The sequence below is a fragment of the Rattus norvegicus genome, chromosome 1 (assembly GCF_036323735.1).
Source record: "Rattus norvegicus strain BN/NHsdMcwi chromosome 1, GRCr8, whole genome shotgun sequence".
Lineage (NCBI taxonomy): Eukaryota > Metazoa > Chordata > Mammalia > Rodentia > Muridae > Rattus > Rattus norvegicus.
This window is the reverse complement of record NC_086019.1, coordinates 211,742,889-211,756,565: the sequence shown is the minus strand read 5'-3', so window position 1 is coordinate 211,756,565 and position 13,677 is coordinate 211,742,889.

Below are 13,677 nucleotides of genomic sequence, written 5' to 3'. Positions count from 1 at the left end.
TTCCACTATTACCCCCACCTCGTGAAAACTGATAAGATTGCAAGTTACAGTCTTATAATTTATGCATGGGTATGGTTTCTCTGGCATGGGGGAAGTGAGACTTAATGTTTCTCTAAGTTAAGAGTATATTTGTCTGGGCTGGTGAGAGTGTTTACTGCCAAGCCTGATGACCTGAAGTCAAGCCTCAGGACCCATATGTTGGAAAGACTAAAGTGACTCCAGCAGGTTGTTCTCTGACCTTCACACAAGCACGGTGGCACACTTCCTTCCAAATAAATGGTAAATAAATATGAATATATAAAAATAAACATAAATACATAAGTAATATAAATGTGCGTGTTTAAAAGAATATAGTAATTTTTAGAATGCTTCTCCTGTGTGCCAGCCAGACCATGCTACTTCTATTTCTGTTCTGTTCCGTTCCCAGAATCTAGCCGCTAGGCTTGGTTTATGGAAGGTGGTTAATTAGATCACAGATGGCTGTGGCGCTGGGAACTGAACTCAGAACCCTGTGCATGTGAGGCAAACACTCTTACCCCTGGGCTGCATCCATAGCCCCAGCTGGTGACTTCAGGGACAAAACAGCATTCAATTACATTGGAAAAGACAGTTACTCTTTAAGCTTTCTTTCCAGCCTTTCAGTATGCAAAGAGGAACACTCTGAATTCAGTTCTAACAGGCTTTCAAGGCCTCTTCGTCCCTTCTGCCTTGGAGCATCTCTTGATAATTTTACCTACATACAAGTTAATCGCTTGAATTATGCTTATTCCAATTATTATTGACCTGGTTTCCTACTTGATAGTAATAGGAAAATGAGTCGAAGTGGGACAGGGGGTGGGGACATAGCCCTGGCACTGTCTTGAAGGCAAAAATGGAGATGGGGGCCTGGGGAGCAGCGCACTTTGTTTGCTTTGGCTGAGATGGGAGAGGATGAGGCATTTCAGGGAAAGAACAGTGTGTACCAAGACCGGGGACAGGAGAGTGCTGGCACACTGCGGGACATACTAATAGATCACTTTGGCTGGGAGAAGCCAGAGCCTCCCTGGAGTTGGATTTTATTTCAGGTTCTCAGCTCAGTCAGACTTGGGATCTGTAATTAACCAATATTTTCCTTCTATTCTGTGGCAAAACTGTGTGCGTAACAAAACCCAGGCAGGAAGCATTTTGATGGCACAGTGATATCCTAAGGGAGGCAAGAAAGGAAGGCACTTAGTAAGAAAATAAGCACGTGGGTAACTAGTGCTCAGACGTGTGAAGCAGTCACAATGCTTAGCCCCTTTATAAAACCAGTTATAAACATGAGGCAGGGGCACCCAAAGCTGTCTCTTAAAGGCCACTACTGTGTCTTGTGGAGGTGCTATTCTGGAATGGTGACCAAGGCTTGGCGAAACTCCAAATGAAACAGTGCGCTGTCTCTCTGCACACAGGGGTTGAACTGCTGGAAAATGCTGTGTATATTTAAACCTTACAATAATACACTGTGTCTGCTTGTCAAGTGGATTTACAGCCTAGGCTCAGAAAATTACCAGGGTGGTTTTAAAACATAGCTGGTTTTATTTATTTATTTATTTTTTAGTACAGTTTTAGATTTAAAGAATGCCTGGGCAAACAGGACAGAGGTCTATGTATTAGCTGCAGTCACAACCCAATTTCCCTCATTCAAATCCTGCATTAATGTGGCATAGCTACATGACACAGCTCCTTCCGCAGCACCATGTCTGCCTGCATGCCGCCCTTCCCCCCACCATGGTAATGGACTAAATCTCAAAACTGTAAGCCAGCCCCAACTAAGTGCTTAGGAGTTGCTTTGGAGAGTCGGGGATTTAGCTCATCGGTAGAGTGCTAAATTTTTATCTACTAAGTAATTTTTCTTACATAGAAAATGTTTTGTCGGGGCTGGGGATTTGGCTCAGTGGCAGAGCGCTTGCCAGAGTTACGAATGCTTGTAAATTGTCTGTTGTGAGTGCTGGGAACTGAACACTGGTCATTTCCCCCAAAGAAGGTTTTTGTTTGTTTGTTTGTTTTGTCCCTTTCCTATGCCTGTAGGGTTAGAGTGATCACTCAGTGCTTAAGAGTACTTGTTATACTTGGTCCATTTGCAGAGGACTGGCAGACGTCATACAGGAGGACAGCAGGCAAGTGAGCTCCCTGGAGAGGGCCACCATCTTGCTCAGCTTTGGTGGGTACACTCTAGTGAGGCACAGCCCCAGGGACTTTGTCCCAGGACTGCTTCTCGCTACTGATGTGCTTCCTCAGGTTTGTCTTTGCCATAGTCCTCATTTATTTGGCTTGGTGTAAGTGGACACCAGGAGACCCTCACTGCCTAGAGCCTGGTGTGGTTACTTCCTGGTGTGGTTAATTTCCCTATTGGGCAAATTTCCTGCAGATCGACATGAAGATGGACTTTCATGGACTAATGCTGTTTAGATGAATTGGTGATTTTATAGAACTCCTGATTTGAGTCAAATAATTCTAGGAAGAAAGTTTAAGGAGATGGTTTTAATTGTTTTGCCAGAAAGATGTAATAAAGTTAGAATCCAGACTAGAATGTGCCCTCCTCACAGAACAGTAAGTAAAGGCTGCATAATAAGGAGTACTACGAGTTTTCATTAATTACACAAAGAAGAGAAATAGGCTTGGGACAGATTTGTGATCAAGGAAAAACATTCATTCTAGGTCAGGTCCAAGGATGATGCCACACGTGTGCACTGTGATAAAAAGAGGCCACGTGAAACTGTTGCTTTGAACTTAAAATGAACTTATAGAATGAAACACTACTTTGAACTTACTATTGACATCTTTCTGTAACTCCCCTTTTATGTAACATTTTTATCTACTAAGTAATTTTTCTTACATAGAAAATGTTTTGTCGGGGCTGGGGATTTGGCTCAGTGGCAGAGCGCTTGCCTAGGAAGCGCAAGGCCCTGGGTTCGGTCCCCAGCTCCGAAAAAAAAAGAACCAAAAAAAAAAAAAAAAAAAAGAAAGAAAATGTTTTGTCTAAAAAGCTATAAAAAGGGGGCTGGAGAGATGGCTCAGTGGTTAAGAGCACTGTCTGCTCTTCCAGAGGTCCTGAGTTCAAATCCCAGCAACCATATGGTGGTTCACAACCATCTGTAATGGGATCCGATACCCTATTCTGGTGTGTGTGAAGACAACTACAGTGTACTTATATATAATAAATTAATTAATTAAAAAAATAAATAAAAAGCTATAAAAAGCTGAAAGCAATAATAAAGTTGGGTATGGTTCTTCTCTGCTTCATCCAGGGTGTGTGTCTGTGTGTGCCTTTCTTCCTTTCGTCCTTCCTTCCTTCCTTCCTTTTAGTATAGAATAGAGTTTATTTAGGGCATGGGGAGGGGAGTTGAGAGGGTAGTAGAGACAAAGAAAGGCAGAAAGGGAGAGAGCAGAGGAGAGAAGTAGAGAAGGAGAGCTGGCCATGAGCATACAGAGAGATGGGGGAGGGGGTGGGGAGAGAGAGGGGAGAGAGGGAGAGGAGAAAGCAGGAGCAAGAAGGTAAGAGCAAGAGCTCTTTCTTTCTAGCTTTCTTTCTTTTCCTTTTTCTGTGAAATTGCCAAAAGTCATCAGCTTTTGACCCCAGAATAGCAAGTTAAATTGTCAGAAACCATCAGCCTCTGGCCCCCAGAACGGTGAGAGTTAAATGCCAGTGGTCATCAGCCTTTGGCCTTGGTCCCAAGTTGTGTCCTTAGTACTTGACCCTGTCAGGGGCTGGCCCCCAGCAGAGGACCAAGGTTCATTCATTTCCCAGAATCCACAACAGACAGCTCACAACCATTATAAATTCCAGTTCCAGTGGAACCAATGCTTTCTTGCCTCCTTCTGTCTCAAAGAAAATAAAAACAAATAACTATGAAGATAAAAATAAACAAGCCCGTGCCTTGTAATTCCCTTCATTTTCTCAGAACTGACTTCTTCCTAGCAGTTAACTTGTTTTCTGAATTAATAATCTTTGCTTTTTTTCCTTTTTCTTATACACATGTGTTTGTGGTGTGCATATGTTTATTCATGTTTGCATGTGTGGGTGTACATATATGCATGCATGTGCCTCTGAATATAGAGGTTCAAGTTTAAGTCAGGAATCTTTCTCAAAAACTCTCCAGGGTTGGGGATTTAGCTCAGTGGTAGAACACTTGCCTAGCAAGCGCAAGGCCCTGGGTTCAGTCCCCAGCTCTGAAAAAAAGAAAAGAAAAGAAAAAAAAAAAAAAAAACTCTCCTTATTCTTTGAGTCAGAGTCTCTCAATCAAACCCAGAACTCATCGATTTAGCTAGTCTCACTAGCTGCCTTGCTTCGGGGATCTCTTTCTGGCTTCTGAGGGCTTGAGTTACAGGTGAGCTGCCACATCCACATAGCATTTATGTGGGTTCCAGGGATCCCAACTTCAGTTTCTTGTTTGCACAGCAAACACTTTAGCCACTGAGTCATCTTCCCAGCCCAAGCTTCCCTTTTCTATAGAAGAACTTTGGGTTCACAACAAAATGGACGCGTACAAAGAATCCCCACACACTTTTCTTAACAGCTACACCCCGACAGACTTCCTGTCAGTCGGTATTACCCAAAGTCCACAGCTTTTATTAGAGTTCACTCCTGGTGTCGTACATCCCAGTACATGCTGTTATGACACCCCAGGTGACATACATTTACCCTTCCAGAGTGGAAAGGTGTAGTTTGAAAGAAAGATGTTGTGCAGGCAAGCGGGCAGCCCCAGGGGCTGTGGTTGGAATGTTGGCAGTTTGTTACTTTGTTGCTTTTGTTTTTCTTTTAGGGCAGTGTTGTTCAACCTTACTAGTGCTGAGGCCCTTTAATATAGTTCCTCTTGTTGTCGTGACCCCCAACTATAAAATTATTTTCATTGCTACGTCATGACTAATTTTGCTCCTGTTATGAATTGTAATGTAGATTTCTGATATGCAGGACATCTGAAATATGACTCACAAAAGGGTGGCGCCCCACATGTTGGGAACTGCTGTTTTAGGGGCTTAAAAATAGCATCTCCTGGGTGCTTCCTTGGTGCCAGTTTTCTGAGCTTTTTTTTTTTTTTTTTTCTTTTTGGAGCTGGGGACCGAACCCAGGGCCTTGCGCTTGCTAGGCAAGCGCTCTACCACTGAGCTAAATCCCCAACCCCGTTTTCTGAGCTTTTTACCTCTACCACTGAGCTAAATCCCCAACCCCGTTTTCTGAGCTTTTTACCAGCATCTACTCATATAACCCCCAGGGGCTTTGACATGAGGTGCTGTCTTGTTTTGACTATGAGGAAACTGAAACACAGTACTCGTCTCTGTTCTCTGAAAGTAGCAGAGTCAGGACTCAAACCCAGTACACCTTACAGAATTACCATTAATTTCCACAGTAATGAGGGGGGCAAAAATGAGAAAAAAAAGCTCTGAGAGACCCCTGCATCAAGTCAAGAAACTTCTGTTGTCTGTATCACTTCCTGTTGCCATAACAAAATACCTAACACCAGTTAATTAATTAATTAATTAATTTATTTATTTATTTATTTATTTATTTTGGAGCTGGGGACCGAACCCAGGGCCTTGCACTTCCTAGGCAAGCGCTCTACCACTGAGCTAAATCCCCAACCCTCAGGTAATTTATAAGTAGCAAAGGTTTATTCAGCTGGGGGTGGTGGGAGAAGTCCAAGAGCTTGTTGGCATTGATGTGGGCGTCTCACCATGTCAGAACTTAGTAAAGCCACCCCCGGGTGAGACAGTGCAAGGTGTGTCAGAGGAGGTCGTTCTTATGTCAAAGCCACTTCCCAGAGAAGCCTCTAATCCACTCATCTCTGAGTAGATGAATCTCTTTCTCAGGGCAGAGCCCTTGTGACTCAACACTTCCCATAATTCCCACGCCTCAAATACCACTGGGATTAAGTGTGCAATTTATGGACTTTATCCAGACCACACCACTGTTTTTCCCTTCAGCTGTCCACAGCTCTTCCTGTTGAGAGCTTAGACTAGGAGGAGGAAGGCTCAAATTTGTTTTATTTTCTACGCAGGCACTGGTTGGGGCTGGAGAGATGTCTCTGAGGCTATGAGCCTATTCTGTTCTTGTCGAGGACCTGAGTTCAGTTCCCAGTGGCCACAGCAGGCAGCTCACAACCAGCTGTACCTCCAGCTCCAGGGAATCTGACACTCTTCTTCTGCCCTTCTAGAACTACCATATTCATGTGTCATGCTCACATACATATCACTTAAAATAAAACTAAACATATTCTATCAAAGCCTGGTGAGATGGCTGACCAGGTAAAGGCCATTATGACCAAGCTTGATGACCCAAATTCAATCCCTGGGATCCGCATAGTGGAAGGAGAGAATCAACATCCACAAGTTGTCCTCTGACCTCCACACCTTTAGTACAGGCACACACACAGGCACACAGAGACACACACACAGGCACACATAGGCACACAGAGACACTCACAGACACACACACACAGGCACACAGACACAGGCACACACAGACACACACACAGGCACACACACACACACTCCACATAGATAAGTAAATAAAGACTTTGTTTTAAAATATTTCATTAAATTAACTCTAGGCTCTGTGTATAGGTGCATATAATATAGATATGAATTTCTGATCCCCAAGATATCTCATTATGAAATACAACTATTTCAAAATCCCAAATACTTCTGATCTTAAGAATCTTGGGGGGTTGGGGATTTAGCTCAGTGGTAGAGCGCTTGCCTAGCAAGCACAAGGCCCTGGGTTCGGTCCCCAGCTCCGAAAAAAAAAATCTTGGGGGCTGGAGAGATGGCTCAGCGGTTAAGAGCACTGACTGCTCTTCCAAAGGTCCTGAGTTCAAATCCCAGCAACCACATGGTGGCTCACAACCATCTGAAATGGGATCTGATGCCTTTTCTGGTGTGTCTGAGGACAGCAACAGTATACTCACATACATAAAATAAATAAATCTTTAAAAAAAAAGAATTTTGGATAAGAGAGACTATATGTCATAACTTAGGGGCTCCCAGACCAGTCACCTCACCTGTTCACCTGTGTGCCACTCAGCCCAGAAATTGTGTGGTTCCTTTTTTATTTTGTTATAAAAATTATATATATATATAATTATGTATATATATAATATATATACATATACACACACATATACAATTGTGAGGACTACATTACTGTGATATTCATATATATTTAAAACCTAGATCCCCTCTGGAAGAACAACCAGTGCTGTGAACACCTGAGGCATGAGCTTCTCTGTGTAACAGCCCCGATTGCCCTGGAACTCGCTCTGTAGACCAACCGAAAGCTGGCCTCGAACTCTCAAAGATATGTCTGCCTCTGCCTCCTGAGGGCAGGGATTAAAGGCATTTGCCACCACCACCTGGCCTACCTATTTTTGTTTAAAGGAGATCTTACATTCTTTGATTTGTGTGTACGCGAGCACGTGCGTGTGCGTGTGTTGCAGGGCCGGAGGTTGGGGAGGTATAGTAGCATGCTGAGGTTAGAACACATCCAAAATGGTTTCTTAATGCCTGCTGTCTATAAAAAAGTCATGTCGGTGTTGCCTGTGGTCACCACAGGGGGGCAGCCTAACATTAGCGTGCAGACCACAAAGAAGCCTTGGTATGTGAACTCTCTCAAGTTTTAAGAGGGGATAAATGTGTTAGAAAAGAGAGAACCTTGCAGAAAGTTAGGTAATAGGTCTTTTTCGACGAAGAAATAAGCCAATTCGAGCCGAATTTTAGAAGTATAAAAAGCCAGGTTTATTTAGGAGTGAGCTCCCGGATGAGCTCCGTAGCCTCAGAGGCCAGACAGGAAGAGAACCCTAATGCCCTGTGAAGCAAGGAAGACTAATGCATAAACTTCCCACAGGTTTAGTCAGGAAGCCTGCTGTGACTGCACTAGGGCAGTGCGAGCCTGAACCAGCCTGCTGTGTGGAAACTACCTCAGAGAAAGTGTCACAACAATTCCAGTCAGTCCCTTTGCCCTAGGAGCTACTAAGTCGGATCGCTGGAGTCCTTTTCCGTTCATTTGTTGGAACCCTGATCACCTATGTGATGGTAAGGGAGGTGTGGCAGGGCTTGGGAAGTAATTAAATCATGAGAGTCAAGAACAAAACTCTTGTTGGTTGGTTTGTTTGAGACAGGATTTCTCCGTGTAGTCCTGGCTGTCCTCGAGCTCACTTTGTAGACCAGGCTGGACTTGAGCTCACAGCAGAGACCCACCTGCCTCTGTCTCTGGAGTATTGGGATTAAAGACATTTTTCGCCACCTCTGCCTGGCTCCAAATTTTTCTATTGCTGTAACTGAATACACCTAAGATTGGGTAATAAGGCTGGAGAGATGGCTCAGTGGTTAAGAGCGCTGACTGCTCTTCCAGAGGTCCTGAGTTCAATTCTCAGTAACCACATGGTGGCTCATAGCCATCTGTAATAGGATCTGATGCCCTCTTCTGATGTGTCTGAAGACAGCTACAGTATACTCATATACATTAAATAAATAAACAAATATTTTTTAAAAGGTTGGGTAATTAACTAATTTACATATATACATATTTCCAGACAGGGTCCCATGTAGCCCAGGCTGGCCTTAAACTCACTACGAAGCTTGTGAACTCTGAACTCCCGATTGTCCTGTCTCCAGGACTGCCTGCATGTGCTTCCATTAGCTGGATTAAACAGCTAATTCAGCTCACAGTTCAGAGGTCCAAGAGCCCGGCGCCCACACATGCTGCTATCTGGTATGGGTCTGCTGAGTCATGACCTTCTTTAGACACTGAGTGGGGAAATAAAGCAAGCCAAGAAGAGCTCAGTTCCATCAGTCACAATAGTCCACAGATCCACTGACCTGTTAATCCTCGTGGTCTCCTAAAGGTCTTACCTGACTCTACTCTCACAGTGAATGCCTGCTGTCAGTCACCACACTGTCATTCCCTCAAGAGCAATGCAGAAGCCCGAAGGATCCATTATTCAAGGTGAATTATGGCCACATCGTAAAAACTAAAAACAAAACAAAAAAATAATGAGAAGAATAGACTGAATCCCCAAAAGTGAGTGATGTCAATTTATTCCTCCCAACAGCCTTAAGTTTTGAATAGGGTTCCACTGTATAGTTGTCTGGCCTGGAATGATCCTGCTTCCTGATTGTGCCACCACACGCAGCCCAAACAATTCTGATTCTCACCCTGAGCAGATGCTAGAAAATACTAGAAATATCAGGGTGTTGGGATGTGTTGGGAGGTAGGGGGCAGAGGTTCTAGTTTTTAGTCTGTTTTTTATTTTGTTTTTGTTGTTGTTGTTGTTGTTGTTGTTTTCCAGATAGGGTTTCTCTGTGTAGCCCTGGCTGTCCTGGAACTCACTCTGTAGTTCAGGCTGGCCTCGAACTCACAGAGATCCATTGCATCTGCCTCCTGAGTGCTGGGATTAAAGGCATGCACCACCGTGCCTGGTACCTGGTCTGTATCTTGTTATTTATCTTTTGACATAGCTTCCTAGAAGCTGGTTTTGATGGTTTCCAGTCCAGGCCTTCTTCCCTTTTTTTTTTTGGTTCTTTTTTTCGGAGCTGGGGACCGAACCCAGGGCCTTGTGCTTCCTAGGCAAGCGCTCTACCACTGAGCTAAATCCCTAAACCCCCCTTCTTCACTTTTGGTGAGCATGTCTGAACTGTATCTCTGGGATTTCATGGTTTAGATGGGTTATATCTGTAAGAAACAGTATTTTCATTAAGGACAGTGTCTTAGTTAGGGTTCTCTAGAGTCACAGAATTTATGGTTAGTCTCTACATAGTAAGGGAATTGGTTGATGACTTACAGTCTGTAGTCCAACTCTCCAACAGTTATCAGCAGAAGCTGAGAATGGAAGTCCAAGGATCTAGCAGTGGCTCAGTCCCATGAGGCAGGCAGGCAGGTGGAAAGAGAGACTCTTCCTTCTTCCAGTGTCCTTCCATAGGTCTCCCACAGAAGGTGTGGCCCAGATTAGAGGTGTGTATCACCATGCCTGGACCTGGGACTTGCTTTGTCCCAGGTGACCTTGAACTCAGAGATCGCCTTGCCTTAAGCTCCTGGGATTCATAGCCACTTTGCCTCAAGATCTCCATACCAAGATCTAGGTCATAACCTTGTATCTCCCAGCCTCAAGACCAGGATCACAGGTGAGCCTTCCAATTCTGGATTATAGTTCATTCCAGACATAGTCAAGTGACAACCAGGAATAGCCACCACAATCCACCTCTTGTCAACTTGACACAAATATCTCATGTCCACATGAAACAATAACAAGGTCAGGAATACGCCTAACATGATATAACTATTCCTCGTACAATCACAAATGCGTTTGTAAATTTACAATAGCGCAATGTCCCTTGGGAACATTCTTTTAGTATCTCAACTTAAACACTGATTGATGTTAAAGAAATTGGAAGAAAGCACAAATAGCTATACAAATGTGTTCTTAGCAAAATAAAACAGAAGAAGCATTCATATCACTTTATAATCCTCGTTTCTGCAACTGGTTACACGGCCTTAGCTGGTATTTATAACTACTTTCCTCTACCCACTCTGTATTTCCTCTACGCCCCCTGCAAGCCCCTCAGCAGGTCTTGGCTCTTTTCCTGGAGGAGTGGCCCATACCTTCATTCCTGATGGGTCTGCGTCCTTTGTCATCCTGCTTGGAGCAGGCTGTTGTAGTTTCCCATTGACTTTAATCACAGGACATAGTAGTACCCATACCAAGAGACACCCTAAGGGATCTCCTGCACTCCAGACATAATCCTTTTTACCTCTATTGTGGAGTGGCAATCCAATTTCCCCATGGTAATCTGGATCTATCACCCCTCCTAACACTGCTATTTCTTTCTTAGCCTGTTGGTTTAAGGCCATTAGAAACCCAAAATGACTAGGGGAGAGTCTAAGCTTCCAGTTCAATGGGATGTTTGTTGTGGCTCCTGGTAGGATCACTTGCCCCTCTGAAACCAAAACTTCTAGGCCAGAAGAACCTAGAGTTGTGGGGACAGGAAGCAAAAATTTTCCTAGAGGGTAACAAGGAGTGATAGTGAGTAGAACTATTCCCTTTTCACCCCTTGATTTCCTGGCTATGGGAGAAACTGTACCATATATCAGAGCTGATTCAAAGCATATACTGCCGTCCCAGCCATCCATGTGCTGCCACCTAATTGGTGCTGTAACTGCGTCTTCAAAAGGCCATTCCATCTTTCTATCAGACCAGTTCAGGGTGATGGGAAACATGGTAAGACCAGTGGATTCCATGATCGTGGGCCCACTACACTTCTCTGGCTGTGAAATGAATTCCTTGGTCAGACGCATTACTGTGTGGGATACCATGACGATGGATGAGGCATTCTATAAGTCCATGGATAGTGGTTCTGGCAGAAGCATTATGTGCTGGAAAGGCAAATGTATAACCAGAATAAGTATCTACTCCAGTAAGAACAAAACATTGTCCTTTCCATGGAGGAAGTGGTCCAAGGTAGTCAACCTGCCACCAGGTTGCTGGCTGGTGCCCTCGAGGAATGGTGACGCATCTGGGGCTCAGTGTTGGTCTCTGCTGTTGTCAGATCGCCATTCAGCAGCAGCTGTAGTCAGGTCAGCCTTGGTGAGTGCAAGTCCCTGTTGTTGACCCCAACCATAACCTCCATCTCGGCCACCATGGCCACTTTGTTCATGTGCCCATTGAGCAATGACAGGGATGGCTGGGGGAAGAGGCTGACTGTCCACAGAATGGGTCATCTTATCTACTTGATTATTGAACTCCTCCTCAGCTGAAGTCACCTTTGCTGAGCATTTACATGGACACAAATACCTTCACGTGCTTTGCCCATTTGGAGAGATCTATCCACACACTTCTTCCCCAGAAGCCTTTCTCACCAATTGTCCAATCATGATCTTTCCAGGTCCCTGACCATCCAGCCAATCCATTGGCTACAACCCATGAGTCAGCGAACATTACATCACAGTGAGTTGTACATGTGGCCATTTCTTCTTCCAAACAAACTGCAATGCCATGTGTACTGCCTGAAGTTGTGCCCACTGTGAAGATTTCCCTTCACCTGTATCTCTCAGGGTTGTCCTGGAAAGGGGTTGTAAGGCTGCAGCTGTCCACGTCTGGGTGGTGCCAGCATAACGTGCAGAGCCGTCAGTAAACCAGGTCCTACTCTTCTTCAGTCAGCTGATCACAGGGAACACCCCATGAGGCTATAGGCACATGCTTGGCAGTAGATGGCATCGTAACAGGAGTAGGGACCACAGGCATTTGAGCAACTTCTTCATGTAACTTGCTTGTGCCTTCAGGACCTGCCTGGGCCCAATCATGTATATACCATTTCCATTTGATAATAGACTGCTGCTGTGCACGTCCTACTTTATAACTTGAAGGGTCTGATAACACCTAGCTCATGATGGGCAGTTCAGGTCAAATGGTAACTTGGTGTCCTATTGTCAAACGTTCAGTTTTCACTAAGGCCCAATAGCAGGCCAAGAGCTGTTTTCAAAGGGAGAATAGTTGTCTGCAGAAGATGGTAGAGCTTTGCTCCAAATCCCAAAGGTCTCTTCTGTGACTCACCTACAGGGGCCTTCAGAGGCTCCAAACACCTGAAGTACCATCGGGTTGGCTGGATCACGTGGTCCAAGTGGTAGAGCAGCCTGCACAGCAGCCTGGACCTGTTGAAGAGCTTTCTCCTGTTCCAGGCCCCACACAAAGCTAGCATCTTTCTGAGTCACTTGGTAAATTGACCTGAGTAACACACCCAAGTGAGGACTGTGCTGTCTCCAGAATCCAAATAGACCCACTAAAGTTGTGCTGCTATCTTGGTGGTGGGAGGGGTCAGGTGCAATAACTTATCTTTCACCTTAGAAGGAATAGCTCTGCATGCCCCACACCACTGCACTCCTAAGAATTTCACTGACGGACATGGACCTTGAATTTTGGTCAGATTTATTTCCCATCCTCTGATATGCATATGTGTTACCAATGAGCTCAAAGTGTTTGCTATGTCCTGCTCACTTGGTCCAAGCATCATAATGTCATCAATATAGTGCACCAATGTGATATTTTGTGGGAGAGACAGATGATCAAGATCCCTTCTAACTAAGTCATGACACAGGGCAGGAGAGTTAATATATCCTTGAGGCAAAACTGTAAAGGTATACTGCTGGCCTTGCCAACTGAAAGCAAGTGCTTCTGGTGTCCTTATGGACAGGTACTGAGAAGAAGGCATTTGCTGGATCAATAGCTTCATACCAGATACCAGGAGATGTGTTAATTTGCTCAAGTAATGAAGCTACATCTGGAACAGCAGCTGCAATGGGAGTTACTACCTGATTTAGTTTCGGATAGTCAACTGTCATTCTCCATGATCCATCTGTCTTCTGCACTGGCCAGCTAGAGTTAAAGGGAGATGTGGTGGGAACCACCACCCCTGCATCTTTCAAGTACTTAATAGCGGCAGTAAATTCTGCAGTTCCTCCAGGAATATGACACTGGTTTTGATTCACTATTTTCTTTGGCAAAGGCAACTCTAAGGCTTCCATTTAGCCTTTCCAACCATAATAACCCTCACTCCACAGGTCAAGGAACCAATGTGAGAATTCTGCCAATTTCTAAGTATATCTACCCCAATTATATATTCTGGAACTGGGAAAATGACCACAGGATGTGTTCAGGAACCTACTGGACCTAC